The sequence below is a fragment of the Neovison vison genome, chromosome 7 (genome assembly GCF_020171115.1).
Source record: "Neovison vison isolate M4711 chromosome 7, ASM_NN_V1, whole genome shotgun sequence".
Lineage (NCBI taxonomy): Eukaryota > Metazoa > Chordata > Mammalia > Carnivora > Mustelidae > Neogale > Neogale vison.
In genome coordinates this window covers 187,800,904-187,815,399 of record NC_058097.1, presented here as the reverse complement: position 1 = coordinate 187,815,399, position 14,496 = coordinate 187,800,904, and the positions used below count along the sequence as shown (strand labels likewise).

General features: G+C 53.2%; 1 protein-coding gene across 3 annotated transcripts in view; it reads right to left on the bottom strand.

Moving 5' to 3' along the window:
• Positions 1-6,795, bottom strand: part of CD82 (CD82 molecule) — a 48,481-nt gene extending 41,686 nt beyond the window's left edge. The window contains exon 1 of one of the 3 annotated variants that reach the window (XM_044259131.1): positions 6,676-6,795. The gene's annotated coding sequence lies outside the window, so the exon portion shown is untranslated. Of the gene's footprint in view, positions 1-2,855; positions 2,940-4,572; positions 4,696-6,675 lie in introns of those variants that run through there. The other 2 variants (XM_044259133.1, XM_044259132.1) reach the window with 2 other exon arrangements.
• Between the last annotated feature and the right edge of the window lie 7,701 nt (positions 6,796-14,496).

The window sequence follows — 14,496 nt, the reverse complement described above, 5'->3', positions numbered from 1 at the left end:
TTGATAAAAGGCCTGGCAATTGATACTCACATCAAACCAACACCCCATTCCTTGGCACCAGAGGGCTTAATTTCCTCTTGTATTTGGGAACAAATATGATAGATCAGCAACAAAAACCAGACTGTGATCCCAAGTTCAAATAATATCTTTCTGTTTAAATATGTATAGTAAGTTTCTCCAGAGCTTTACTGTATAAATCCATTCCTTCTTTCATGAGCATAAGACTATGGAATCATTGCAGGAGATTCAGAAAATTGAGGAAGGAGGAAAAAATAAAGGTCTGTAATCTGATCTGTATAATCCCATTATTGTGTATTTAAATGTACTTATTCATCTACTTTTCAGCCTGGAGTATAGTTGTGGGGTGGGGGAAGCTCTGCTATTCTGTGTCTACAGAGCCCCCATGGGGGAACCAGGACCTGCCCACCTACAGTGGCTGTCTGTCTCGGTGCAGGAGAATGGACTGGGCACCCAGAGTCCTCTTTCTGAATAAATCCCTGAGACTGCCGGCTGTGACGTCACGTGTGCCTCATTTACAAAAGTCAATTGCAGCAAATGCAGGATAACAGTTTCTAGTTCTGCAGCCCAAGAAAGGCTGTGACTTTTTCAAGGTCACAAGGCAAGTAAACGACAGGCTAGGGTCTCCTGATCCCCACTCTCAGGCTATTCACCAAGCTTTTCCCCAAAGACTCACCCCCCAAGGACTGAAATCCTGCTTCCTCTTAATAATAGCAGCACTACCAGAACCAGCTGAAATATGTATGTATGTAGCACTCACCATGTGCCAAGCACATGTCATAAGTGCTTCATGTATATTAATTCACATCATTCTTGGGGCGCCTGGGTGACTCAGTTGTTAAGTGTCTGGCATCAGCTCTGGTCATGATCCCAGGGTCCTGGAATTGAGCCCTGCATCGGGCTCCCTGTCCCTTTTCCACTCCCCCTGCTCATGTTCCCTCGCTCATTGTGTCTCTCTCTGTCAAATAAATAAATAAAATCTTTAAAAAAATCACATCATTCTCAATAGACCTATGAGGTAAACACTATTATGATCCCCATTGTAGATGCCAAAATGGATGCACAGATGGGCTAAGACACTTGCCCAAGGTCTCACCCAGCAGACAAGTAGCAGAGGCAAGAATCACCTTTAGGCAGTTAGGTTTGGGACGTCACTCGTGGTTCCTTCCCAACTTGGGCCAACCCCAGCTGGTCCCCAGGCCAGCTTCTGGAGCACTGACCTCCTGAAGAAGAAAACCAACCTAGGGGCACCTGGGTGACTCAGTGGGTTAAGCCTCTGCCTTTGGCTCAGGTCATGATCCCAGGGTCCTGGGATGGAGCCCCGCATTGGGATCTCTGCTCCGCTGAGAGCCTGCTTCCTCCTCTCTCTGCCTGCCTCTCTGCCTACTTGCAATCTGTCAAATAAATAAATAAAATCTTAAAAAAGAAAGAAAGAAAGAAAACCAACCTAGAGGTTCACCTCCCTAGACAAAATCATCCTGCAACTTCCCATCAGATCCAGGATGTGAACCCAGACTTCCAGTGCTTCATCCATTTTCCTACATTGGTTCTAGAAGCGTAGATTCAGAAACAACCACTTCTTTCCAGGATCCCCCCTCAGCACAACAAAAAAAGTCAGACACAGGGCCCAAAGTAGAGTCAGAAGCCCCCACTGTGTGTGGGGAATGAAGGCAGAAGGGACAGTGAGGGGCCTCCCAGAGTGACACACCTAGTGGCCTACAAAGAGACTGTCAGGGATGGGCCTCCCACAGGGCAATTTCCCATTCCCCCAGCCTGGAGCCTGTGCCCTCACAGGACAGTAGCACCTTCCACAAATAACACGAACCAAGCCAGAGACCCTTCACCAGGCTGGAGCCAGAGGAAGTCGAGCTGTTCCCCTCTCAGGAGGGGAAAGGCCAGGCCTCACAAGGGAAGCTGAAGCTCTGACCGAAGCAGTCCCAGGCCAGCCAAACCATTCTCGCCTCCCTGGTCCCAGGTTCCAGGAGCAGAATGGGCAGGCCCGAAGGGCAAAGCATGGGCATCCAGACCCGGCTTCCCAGCTCCACCTTTGCCAAGGATTCGCCAAGGATCTGGCACCGAGCTGGGTCCTGCTGGGCCACCCCGAGGAGAATCACTTACTTATGCATTCAACCATCATTTCCTGAGAGCCTGCTGTGTGCCAGGTCTTGTGCCAGCAATCAAGGATACAGAGATGGACAGGGCAATCCCTGCCTGCGAGGGTTCATGGAGTCACTCCATATGCCACCAAAGAGCAGCGGGAGAGTAAAGTACTCAGTGCAGACAAGCACAGAGGAAGGGGGAGGGAAAGGAAGGGTTTAGAGAAAAGCTGCCATCCACGTTCAGACCTCCTTGCCCTCAGAAAGCCTGGGGTTGCACGGGGGAGGCACACGCCCCGGGGAATGCACTTTTTGTTCTATGCTCATGTCATCCTATGAGGCTGCTCCCATTACCCAATTTACAGATTCAGAAACTGAGACTCCGAGAGGGTCACAAAGCTGGGAAGGACAGAGCCAAGATTCTAGCTCCAAAGTCCAGCTCTCGCCATGCTCGACCATCTCCCTGATCCGGCAGACAGGCAGAAGGTAGGTAAGGCGGCTTCAGGTGCAGTAAGCAAGGGTAAGGTAAGGAGGTGGTCTCAATTCTTGCCTGTGTGAGAGGAATCACGCAGTTCTCCTGATGTGTATGTGTGTTTGTGTGTGTGCACACGCGCGCATGCATGTGCTCACATGGGCTCCACTTTACAAACAACAGATTCCAGGCCGCAGAACTTCCTAAAAGCCAAGGAAAGGAACGAAGCACCACAGAGAAGGGAAGCCCAGAGAGGAGAAGGAACTTACCCGAGGTCACACAACCTATAAACAAAGGAGCCGGAACTAATTCCAAGAACCAGAACCCAAGGCCTCTTCTCTCCCGCTCAGCTGCTTCTCTGTGTCAGCACAGAGTGAATCAGCTGCTGACAGGAAAACCAACGTGTAGGGGGAACCCCAGGGGTGAGTCAGGAACCAGCCAGCCCCCAGACACCAACTGGGCCTGTGACAGAGGCCCTGAGCCTATGGTTGGCCTCCTCACAGGCCTCATCGGAATGGGGTGCGGGGAGGAGGGAAGCAACACATACCACAGGGCTCATTGTGTTTACCTCTACGCTTCCCTCCTGGCTCCTCGGATCCAGGCTTAGAGGAGGGGAAGCCGGTGGGCAGAGCAGCTCCTGCTGAGATGAAACAGGCCCCCCAGCCCTGGCCCCATCCTGTCCCACAGAGGGGCCCAGGCTCTTGCCTCCCTCCCACCTCTCGCTGAGCCAACTCCCGACTGTTTGATGCTCTTGATTAACCCCTAACCGCCTCCTCTCAGCTTCCCCTGGGGTGGAAGAAGTGGTTATAACGGTCTGGAGTAAAGGGTCAGGGCCACGCCAAAACCAGGGTGTGCCAGCTGGCCCCAGATGCTCCAAATCCACGGGAATGTTCGAGGCTTGGGTCTGCTCAGCCTCAGGCCAGGAGGGGGCTGTCTGGTGTTCAGGTGGAACAGGGTTGGGTCCTCAGGCTGGGGAGGTATTTTGGGGAGGGAGAGCTAGGCAGTGGCTCAAACGTCTGAGGCTGAGAGAAAGAAAGAGAGAGAGAGGAGAGAAGGGAAGAGAGAGAGAGAGACGGGACTGCCCCACATTGCAGAAACTTGAGAAGAGCCAACCAAAACCCACACCCCCACACGTGGGAAATTGGTGTCCCCACCGCCTAACCGTTCACCCCAGCCCTCCCTGGACTGTAGCCAGGAAGGGGAGAGCCCCAGGCACTTCTCCCCATCTACCCTGCTCTCAAACCCACTGCTGGCTGGTGCAAGCTCCCACCACTTGCCCAGATGTCCCCCCCACAACCTCTTGCCCTGTAGGGGCTGTGACAGAGGCCCTGAACCTGTGGTTGGCCTCCTCACAGGCAAATACCGGGCCTACTGGGCAGCTTCCTCCCTATCACTCCAAAGCACACCTCACCCTCCCCAGCACCTGAGTCCCTGCTACACACTAGAGTCAAGGCTGGGTGGGGGAATACGGAAAAAAAAAAAAAAAAAACAGGGCACACATGGGGATCTTTCCACTTCTCCCCAAGTCACCCTGGCTCTCCACCCACCCCTCTGATGGCACCTCTTCCTTCACTCCCAGCAGCAGACACCCCAAAGGCCCGCAGGTCCCTCCCTCCTTCCCCATCACCATAGGCCTGTGATCTTTCTCCCTTGACCACTGCACATCTGGCAAACTGGTTTCCTAAAGCGCCCCTCTGAATATGTCACTCCCCGGCTCAACAACCTTCAGTGGCTCTCACTTTCTGCAAATCAGATCCAAACATCTCACCTTGGCATTGAAGGCCTTCCATGAGTTAATCCAACTTACCATTCCCCCCTTCACAGCCCTGTTGAGTCCCAGTTCTTCGGCCATACTGATCAAACGAGCAGTTTCTTAAAAAGTCCCTGAACACGGTGACCTCCCGCTTTTGCCTAGGTATTTTCCTCTGCCCAATGCCCAAAACTGTCACTGCAGCAGGGGAAACCTTCCCAATTCTTAAGACTCACCCCAAATTCCACCTCTTCCATGAAAGTTCCCTGTAATACTTTTTTCATTGATCTCCTGTCAGGGTCACTGGTATCCCTTCCCAGACAGTAAGCAACTGAGGATAGAGGCAGTGTGTCATCCTTTGTCATGCGTCATGTGGGCTGGATGGGTGGCGGGGGTGGGGGGGGAGAGACTTCCAGTATTTGCTTCCTAAGTACTCTTTGAGATGAACATCTTCTTGTTCCCCCTATCCCCCACCATGGATCCCACTTAGTGACCCTCTTCCTCCCCCACAATACCACACTCTAATCTTGAGCTGTTCACATGCTTGGACAGGGGAGACTGAGGCCCCAAGCTGATCCAAGCCCAATCGGGACTGGCTCCTGGGAGCCCAGGAGCTCCTCACCCTCTGCCCTGGTTTCTCTAGGATCTCACTGCTTCTAAGCACCTTCCCCTCTGAAAGGCACACACACTGTCTCCTCCCTAAAGAGCAGGCTTCAGTCACGCTCTGTCCCATACTACTTTCTAGCTGGTTCCAGAGTGTTCCAGGGTTCATCTCCCCAGGACATTCAGGGAACCGACATGCAGCACCCCCGGTCTCCTTCGGTGCCCAGCCTTGACTGAACAGGTTAACAAGTGCCCACATTGACCCTCACCTTCACCCCAAGCCAAGTGTTCAGTGGAATAGTTGGGCTCCAGACACCAGAACAGTGCAGACCCATGAAATCTCATCTGGCTCCAGGCTCTGGGTGTGTGTTATCTTCCCCAGCAGGGGCATGGTGGGAGTGGGGGAGCCTGACTGTCAGCAGCCCCAAATGAGGGCAGAGCCCATGTCTGTCTAGGTCTTCTCTGTATCCCCTAGCTCCGTTTCATATATAGTAGGTGCTCAGTAAACATTGTAACTGGACAACCACCAGCCCCAAGCGCTATGACAGAAAACTCAGCCACTTTTTGGTCCAGATGACACACTCCCCAAATGTGAAATGGACAAAGTGATGCAGGTGGCAGGTGGCAATTTCTGGCACTCACAGGGTCAGAATGGCTGCAGCCTGCTCTCCAAAAACAGGCTCATTCCCAGGCAGGAAGCCAGTCCATCACCTGCCTGCCTGCCTCAGAGCAGCTGTCATATAGCGAGGGCTGACTGGGTGCCTGACGCCTTGCTAAACACTTTATATGAATTACTCTGTTTAGTCCTCGCCACTGCCCTTGGATTCTGCCAAGACTCCCATTTTACAGACGCGGAAACTGAAGCTTGGAGGGAAGTGCAATCCTAATCAGTTTGGCCCCAGAGCTTCAGATCGTGCCCACTGAATGAGGCTGCCCAGCTACAATGGCCCTGGCACAGAGCACCCACTAGCACCAGGAACAGAAACCTCCAGGCCAATGAACTAACCTTGAGCATGCAGCAAGAGCCCCGGGCCCCAGGCTTGACTCTGGACCCAAAGTTTGTCGGGGTTTTCCCCTTCTCTCCCCGCCCCACCAAGAACTTGTCCCCTGGTTTCCAACCACGGCCTCCCAGGCCAGGTCACCTGGAAATGCCCCAGGAAGGGGACAAAAGCCCCTGCTGAGGATGTGGTCTGAAGTGTTACTGGGATCTCCGTGTTAGGGGGAAGGCGAGACTGACGTTTCCTTGCTTTACCCTGCTTCCCCTGGGCTTGTGGGTTCAAGCCCCATCGGAGAAACTAGTGTGAACTTTAAAGTACTTCGCTTAACTCTAGGGGAACGTTCCCTTGGCCCAGCGCCACCGGGCAGGGAGAACCAGCCAGCGCGCTGTGAACACCGGCGGCTGAACTGCAGTCCGCTCTCACCTGCCAGCCCTAGCTTTCCAGGGCTTTCGTGAGAAAGGGCAATCGGAGCATGGAGTTCACCTGGTTCAACCTACTCCGTTTACGGAACCCAAGAAGCCCAGAGCAGGGTGGGGGAGTCGGGCCCGGGGCCACAGAGTTGGTAGACGACACAGCCGGAAAACTGGGGGTCAGGACTCGGGGACTTAGGATCCTTTTCACCCACCAGCTGCTACTGTCACTTGCTCCGAGAAAGCCGCCCAGACGGGCTATGGAAGTGGAGACGAAAACTAACTTTGCTGCTGTTGGTCCGGCCGGCCTCCCCCCTGCCCCTCTCACCTTCTGGCTTTGCTTTATGCTCGGCGCTGCAAGCCCGGCGTCGCCCGCTCGCGCCCACCCGCGTCCGACTGCGCAGCTCTGAGCTCAGTCACTCTGCAGTTCTCCCGGCGACCGTCGGGGAACGCAGGGGCTGGAACAGGCCCCGCCCCCGGAGGACACGCCCTGGGCACGCCCCCCTGCCCTGCGGGAATGTTGCGGCCTCCAAGCCGTACCCGGCTCCGCCCACCAGGCCTCCCCAGGAGATACCCGTAAGCCCCGCCCCCGGACTGGGGTGGGAGGGGCTCCTCTTGCCCCGCCCCGCTCGTTGTGGCCTCCCTAATTCACCCGCCAGGCCTGCCCCGGTGCCCGCCTCCTCGCCACGCCTCCTCAGATAGGTACTCTGCGCCGCTGCTGCCACCCCGCCCCTCAAGGCCAGATCCTGACTCCTAGCCCTACCCGGGTCGTGCTCGAGCCCTGCTGGTGGGGGGGAAGCCCTACTCACTGCTCCGCCTAGCGGCCCCGCCCCTTCTGGGCCCTCTTTGTCAGTCCCAGACTCCCCCTAGACCCTCCCGCCACCCCGCCCGGGTCACGTTCTCCCCTCCCTCGGGACCAGCAGCCTCGGGCGAACCCCCGCCCCAGGCTCGCCCTTCCCTGCCTCAGTGCCTCCCTAATCCTGTTCTGCCCTGCCAGCCCCAACCCGGGGCGGGCCGGCCTCGGCCCCCAAGCTGGCATTCCAGGGCGGGTGTATCCGGGTGCGGCCGGGGACGGCGTGGGAGCGGTTTGCGTTCCAAGTTGGAGCCCTTATCAGCAGGCACCCTGGGCCCAGGCGCTTTTTGAAAATACTAACAAGCACTGATTGGACCCTTGCCAGCAGCCGAGCTCAACGCCAAGCCCTGTTAAAAGGACTGGCCCTTAAATTCACACAACTCTATGCGATGGTACTCTTGTTGGCGCCCATTTCACGGGTGAACGGCGTGAGGCTGGAAGAAGGGTAGTCGTGGCCTCTGAGTCTCACGCTGGAGAGGAGCTGGATCCGGCCCCAAGCCCTGAATCACAAGCTCAGTGCTACCGGGCTTGCCTGGACTGGCTCCTGAAAAGTGACCCAGGCCAGCTAATTGTTGGGGCTGTGCTCAGCAGGCTGCCAGGGGTGAGGGAGGAGGCGTGGGCTGAGGAGGCAGGTAGCAGGAGGGGCTGCTGGCCTGAGCCCCAGAAGCTGGTTTTCTCCCTTAAGAAGTGACTCAGAATTGTGCTCGCTTCGGCAGCACATATACTAGAAGTGACTCAGAATTAAGATGGACTGCAAAGATCTCCAGACAGCCCTGGTGCCTGAACCTGTGTCCCAGCCCTACGCACTCCCAGGCCCAGGGATCAGCCCCAGGCAGGTTTCCTCGCTATGACCAGGACCATTCACCTTGCAGCTGACAAAGCTCTCTAACTCCCATTATCTCATTGGCTTCTCACAAGGACGCCATTGTGGGGAGGGTATGATTATGCCCGTTGTGCCTGGGTGGAGTAGGGCGGGGAGCTGGAGTCCAGCCCAGCACGGTGGTTCCCAAAGCCTGGTGCCTTGGAACAGCAGCGGCCTCAGCAGCAGCCTCAGCAGCATCTGGGAACTTGTTAGGAAAGTGTGTTTTGGAGCCCCATCCCCGACCAACTGAATGAGAAACTCTGGGGTAGAAGCCTAGCGATCTGTTTTAATAAGGTCTCTAGGTGATTCTGAATCACAAGCAAGTCTGAGAACCACCGTCAGGCATAATGGCGAAGAAGGTGGGGTGGTCTGAGAATCAGGAAGTCAGGGAGCATCCCAGAAGCCTTGTGACCCAAGGCAAGGCAAGGCAAGGTACTGAACTTCTCTGGGAGACACCCATACAAGGGGAATAGTTATACCACCAATCTCGAGGGTGGCTGTTGAGAATTAAGTGCGATAATGGTCATGAAATGTTCTCCCGCTCTTGCACACTGTGCACACTCAGTAAATGTTCTCTTTCCAGTAAAAAGTCCCCTTTATAGAATCTCCACACCAAGTCGGGAGAGTGGGGCTGGGGTCGGGGGAGTGAGGCTGGGGGCTCTTTAAGCCCAGCAGGGTCCACTCTGTTGTCCTTCCCACAGAGGGATGCCATCTTTGCTGCAAGCAGCCAGCAGCGTAATCTCTCAGATGATGACGCCGGTGGTCCCACGGCCACTTTCAGAACCACTGTGCTATTCCATCTTGGACCGACTTCCTAGCCAACCCATGCAAAATGGGCATAAAAATACCCTTCTCTTCTACCCTGTTCCATGCCCCTCCCTTCAGGCTGGGGGTGTGTGATGGCGATTGGCAGTTAGCAAAACAGCTGGATCCCATCAGTACCTCCTTCCCCACCAGGCCGACTTTCAGTTCCATGAGTCCCATCTGCTACCCCTTCTGGTCTGTCACTCCAGATTAGAGATAGTGGCAGCTGAGGCAACACGGAGGGGCCAGTCGCAGGCAGATTCTAGAATCTCTGCCGAACTCCCCTACCACCCGCTAGAGCTCCCTAGAAAAGGGTCCTTTTAGGGGAGCTCAGAGTCTATCGGTCCTATGCCACAGAACTCCCCTAACATGTTGATATGAAAATGGAGGCCCACACAAATAAAATGTTTAAGAAATATTCTTTATCATGACCACGAGGGTCATGTTCGAATTTAGAATTCTTGGACTCTTTAGAATTCTCTGTAGGAACATCGCAGTGTGGAGTGGGTTAGCCCTGACTCTCAAACCTCAGCCCATCTGCTCAGATTCTCTTCCCAGCGCCCTGTCTGTCCTGTGCACACACGTGGCCTAGGGCTTGGGCACATACACATCCTAGCCCATGTGCCCAAACTCTGTCCACACTTCTTATCTACAGCTGTCCCTCACTCACCCCTCTAGGAGTGCCCCTGTACCCTCGGAAGGATGGACCTGGGGAATTTGCTTATGTGGACCATTTAGGCAGAGGTTTCTAGGGTTTGGGCTATCTGAAGCATGACTGTGGAAGCCAGTGAGGTGTAGGTTCTGAGTGGACACAGGTGACCCTCTTGCCCGGGTCTGTAAGTGGCTCCGATATTTGTCGCTGTCTCCCCAGCACCTAGCACACTGCCTGCTACATATTGGAAGCTTAAGTCATTGAGGAGATGTGCGTCTGAAGTATTACTAAAATATCAGATCGGCTTGGCTCCCCCCGGTGTTTCCTCTCTTCCAGCCAGAGTCAGGTTTTGTCATGATTTACCCTGGGCATTTTGCTGGGCAGCCTCTAGTGAGAGAGATGACTTCCTTCTTTTGGGAAAGTCTTCAGGCCATTCCAGAAGTGAAGCCTGGATTTTAGGAGCTGGGAAAAGGAACAGGAAGAACTACTCTAGAAAGACTTGAGAGAAGATACCAGATGGAAAGCTTGGAAGTAGGGGAGATGGTGGTGTGGTCAAGACTTTAAAAGGCTAAGGGCGCCTGCATGGCTCAGTCCGTCAAGTGTCCAACTTTTAATTTTAGCCAAGGTCATGATCTCTGCGATCATGACATCGAGCCCCACATCAGCCTCCATGCTGAGCATGGAACCTGTTTGAGATTCTCTCTCTCCCTCTCCCCCTGCCCTCCATCTCTCCCCCTCTTGTGCTCTCTCTCTTTAAAAAAGGGGGAGTATGGTATGGCTATGGGGTTCCCAGTCTCTCAGATGAATCCCCCACTTCAAAGGGGCACAGGAGCTGCAGAGCAGGAGACCTGAAGGTCCTTGTGGTCAAAAACATAGGTGTCAGAGTCTTGTTGGTACCTAAGTACCTAGGTCTAGGTAAGACCCTAAGACTTTGACACAACTCTGGGAGGGGGGGAGGGAGGGAGAGTGGTGTATCTGTTTCCTACTGCTATGTAGCAAACCACCCAATCATTTATGTAGCTCATAAATCTGCAGTTTGGGGTAGATTCATCGGGAAAGACTTCTCTCTGTTCTATGCAACATCTACTGGTTCAGTTGGAGGTCCAAGATCCTTCACAAGATGGTGCACTCACATGGCTAGCCAGTTGGTGCTAGATGCTAGCTAGGAGGTGCTAGATGCTAGCTGGGAACTCAGAGAGAGCTGCGGACCAAGACCTCACTTCCTCTCCACGAGGCCTCTCTGCAAGGCTGCTGGGGCTTCCTCAGTGCCAGACAGCTGGGTTTTAAGAGCAACCAGAGAACAAGGTAGAAGCACATGGTATCTTGGGACCTCAGTCCGAAGCCATGTGGCATCACTTCCTTTGTATTCTATTCGTGCAGGCAACCGCAGATGTCTCCGGGGTTCAAGGGGAGGAGACATAGTCTCCCTCTCTTGAGGACAGGGTGGCAAAGTTCTAAAAGAAACTGCAGAAGAGAAGAGACTGTCACAGCCAACTTTGGAAAACACAGTCTGCACCAAGTGGGTCCTCAGAATAAGTGGAGAAGTTCCTCTCATGGGAACTGAGTGTCTGAATTAAGCTGATTTAAAGAGAAAGGTATATGAGGTCTCTTGCACAAACGTTCGTGCACAGATGGATAAGAAGGCTGGTGGGCGATGGGTCTGGTGCACTTGGGTTACTTAGGATCTTCCTTCTTCTGAGAGTCCTCAGAAGAGAGTTAAGACTCTTCGCCGTCTACACTGTCTCCTTAAAGCCGTACATGTAAACACCATTCATCTGATCCTCTTAACAACGGCTTCCATGATCTTTTCAGAGATCGAATGCCCATTTCCAAGATGGGGAAATAGAGACCCTCAGAAGGTAAGTAACTTGCCCAAGGTCATACAGCTAGTCAGTGATGGAGGAGAGAGAAATGACAGTTTGTCACCAACCCAGTTTGCTGTTGCAGACTCTGAGCCCTGGGGAGAAGCCCAAGTTGGGCAGAACCCAGATACCCAGATTCTGAGCACCCAACCCTGAGCCACGCAGGCCATCCCTAAAGGCTCACAGTGAGTTAAACAACAACAACAACTCCCTCTAGGGCCTTGAAGGGACCCCGCTTCCTGCCTAAGAAGCAGAAAAGATGCAAGTCCCCGCTCCCTGGAACACTGGGCTGTAGCCCTCGCTTGACACAAGTCTTGCTCCAATATCCGTGCTCACAAGTAGTCAACAGCAGTTTCTGAAACCTGAGCTCATTTGAATGCATTCTGCAGGGCCACGGACCTTTACTAGCTTCTCCAAAGGATTCCACGAGGATCTGAACTCCAAGCCCCTGATAGCTGTTTGTAGCTGGGGAGGGCCCGTCTTTCCACTGGAGACACTGACCACGGATTCCTTCCCAGCTCAGCCATTTCACAAAAAACATTTAGACCCCTGCTCTGATCCCCACCTCCGGCCCCCTGCTACAACTCAGGGTCTGAAGGTTAATGCCACCCAGCCCTGATCTCAAGGCCTTTTGGCACGGTGGGGAAGCTGAGGCATAAACAGGGGTGCACGGTAGGCTTACAATGTGAACTGCAAAGGGAAATCAGTAAGAACAACATTCATGGGCGCCTGGGTGGTTCAGTGGGTTGAGCCTCTGCCTTCGGCTCGGGTCATGATCTCGGGGTCCTGGGATCGAGTCCTGTGTCGGGCTCTCTGCTCAGCGAGGAGCCTGCCTGCCTCCCTCTCTCTGCCTGCCTCTCTGTCTACTTGTGATCTCTCTTTCTGTCAAATATATAAATAAAATCTTTAAAAAAAAAAAAAAGAACAACCTTTATTTTCCAGGTAAGCTGTCACATTGCACCAGACATTTAAAAAATGACTTCGAATATATTTAACTAATTTGATGGCTAGCATTTGCGAAGCACTTCGCATATTATAAAGCTTTTTTTTTTTTTAACTGTTGGAAATGATTCAGTGATGTCTGCCCATCCACAATTCCCTGGATACCTGTTTTTCCTCCCTTTCAGGCTTCAGCTCAACCCTGTGGCAGGGGGTAGGGCACCCCAAACAGTCCTGAGCCCACGCCCCAACATATGTTAGTTTATGGATTTATTATTCAGACATATTACGATTTCACTAGCCATTCTGGATATTTTGAACCATACACAGAAACAAAACTTAAACATATGAGACAAAAAATATTTAAAATATTAAATATGTACAAAAATAAAAATAAAGAATGATAAACCTCTCTCAATTATATTTCCCTTGCGAGCCAGTAGCTCACACTGGAGTCCAGCTATCACGGCCTCCTTGCCCACTCACGCCCTGGTAAGAGTTGCTGGAGCAGAAAACAGAGAATGTTGTTCAGGGAGACCCTTAACTTCAGTATCTCCAGATACTTACGAGTCCCTCCGGTGGACAGGGAGATGCTTTAGGAAGGGGAACTGCCATTTTACGCCTACCACTGGGTAGAGCTGCACCAAACCCGTGTGAGATCCCTCTCCGAGTCAGGCTGAGGTCAAAGAGAACACTCCTGGGCCCACGAAGCCAGTAGGGTAGACACACTCCTGCTGGTAGGAGTGGCGAGTTGAAAAAGCTTTGAATTTGTCACCAGCATTTCAAAATTGGGAAATTTCACATAACATGTAGATTGGCAGCTTCTGTTGAAAAATAAGAAAATCCAAACACCCTGATATATCTTCTGACAAGGGGACAACTGAGTGTGGCCACCCCCTTCACGCATAATCTATATCCTAGAGCTGACCGCAGTCCCCACCACTCCCTGTTGCCCACCCAACCCACTTCTCCTGTTTCCGTGAGCTCTGCGGGCAGCTGGGTTTGCAATCTCTGGTGGGACAGATGCTGGTTGAACTGGTGTTCACACTGAGAGCTTCCTGAGTAGGGGCAGCACAGAAACCTTCAAGGAAGACCAGGACACCCTGTTCTGTTTTCCCCTCCTCTCCACCATCCTCCAGAGGACAGCTACAGGATTCGCACAAGCCCCCCTGGGAGAGATGGCACAGGCTCCAGTGCCCCTCTCTGCTAACTTCCTAGCCCTGAGACCCGAGGCACACTCCCCCCCTCCACCTCTCCTGGTCTGTTTCCCCATCTGGAAGGTGCACACACAGCATTTAGCTACCTTAGCGCTATAACACGGACTTGCTAGTTCTCTTCAAGTCATTGCTGTCCCCCCACAGAAGTGGAGAGAGAAAAACAAACAAAACGTCACCATAACTTTCCCTCCAAAATGAGCTTGTATTGCCCCCTGGTGTCCACACTGCTCAGTGCAGCCAATCCGGAGAGGCAGGAGAGAGACCTGGAGAGGGAAGGGGTGGGGGAGTGGGGGATAGGTCCCAAGCTGCTCCCCACCTGGTCCTGGCTTCCGTTCAGTCAGGCCCCCAGGAGCAGAGTAGACATGAAATTAGGTCTCCTCAGCAGATCCCAGCTACAGACTTCCCACTCATCCCACCAAAGGAAATGGGGTGTAGGATTCAGGACGGGGTTCTTGGAGGCTTACAGTCCCCCTGGTGTCTGGAGGCCTCGAGGACCTGGTGACTCCGGTTTAACAATGGTGACAAAATAATATTAACCACAGTAGACACTGTAAGCACAAGAAGTGGGATCTAGTTGTTGACGTAGAAAACTTCACTCAGGGATGCCTGGGTGGCTCAGTTGGTTAAGCAGCGGCCTTTGGCTCAGGTCATGATCCCAGCGTCCTGGGATCGAGTCCCACATCGGGCTCCTTGCTCGGCAGGGAGCCTGCTTCTCCCTCTGCCTCTGCCTGTGCTCGCTCTCTCTCCCTCTCTCTCTGACAAACAAATAAAATTTTTTAAAAAATTGTAATTTAAAAACAACAACAACAACAACAAAAAAAACTTCACTCAAAGGCATTCGCCAAGCCCCCTAATTGTTGTAGGGAGGGGTGGGGTTGGCTGGAGAGTCAGACTCAACCCCCACTGCAGAACTGGCCTAATAGGACAACTGTCACTGTCACCATGCTCTATCCGATGCCC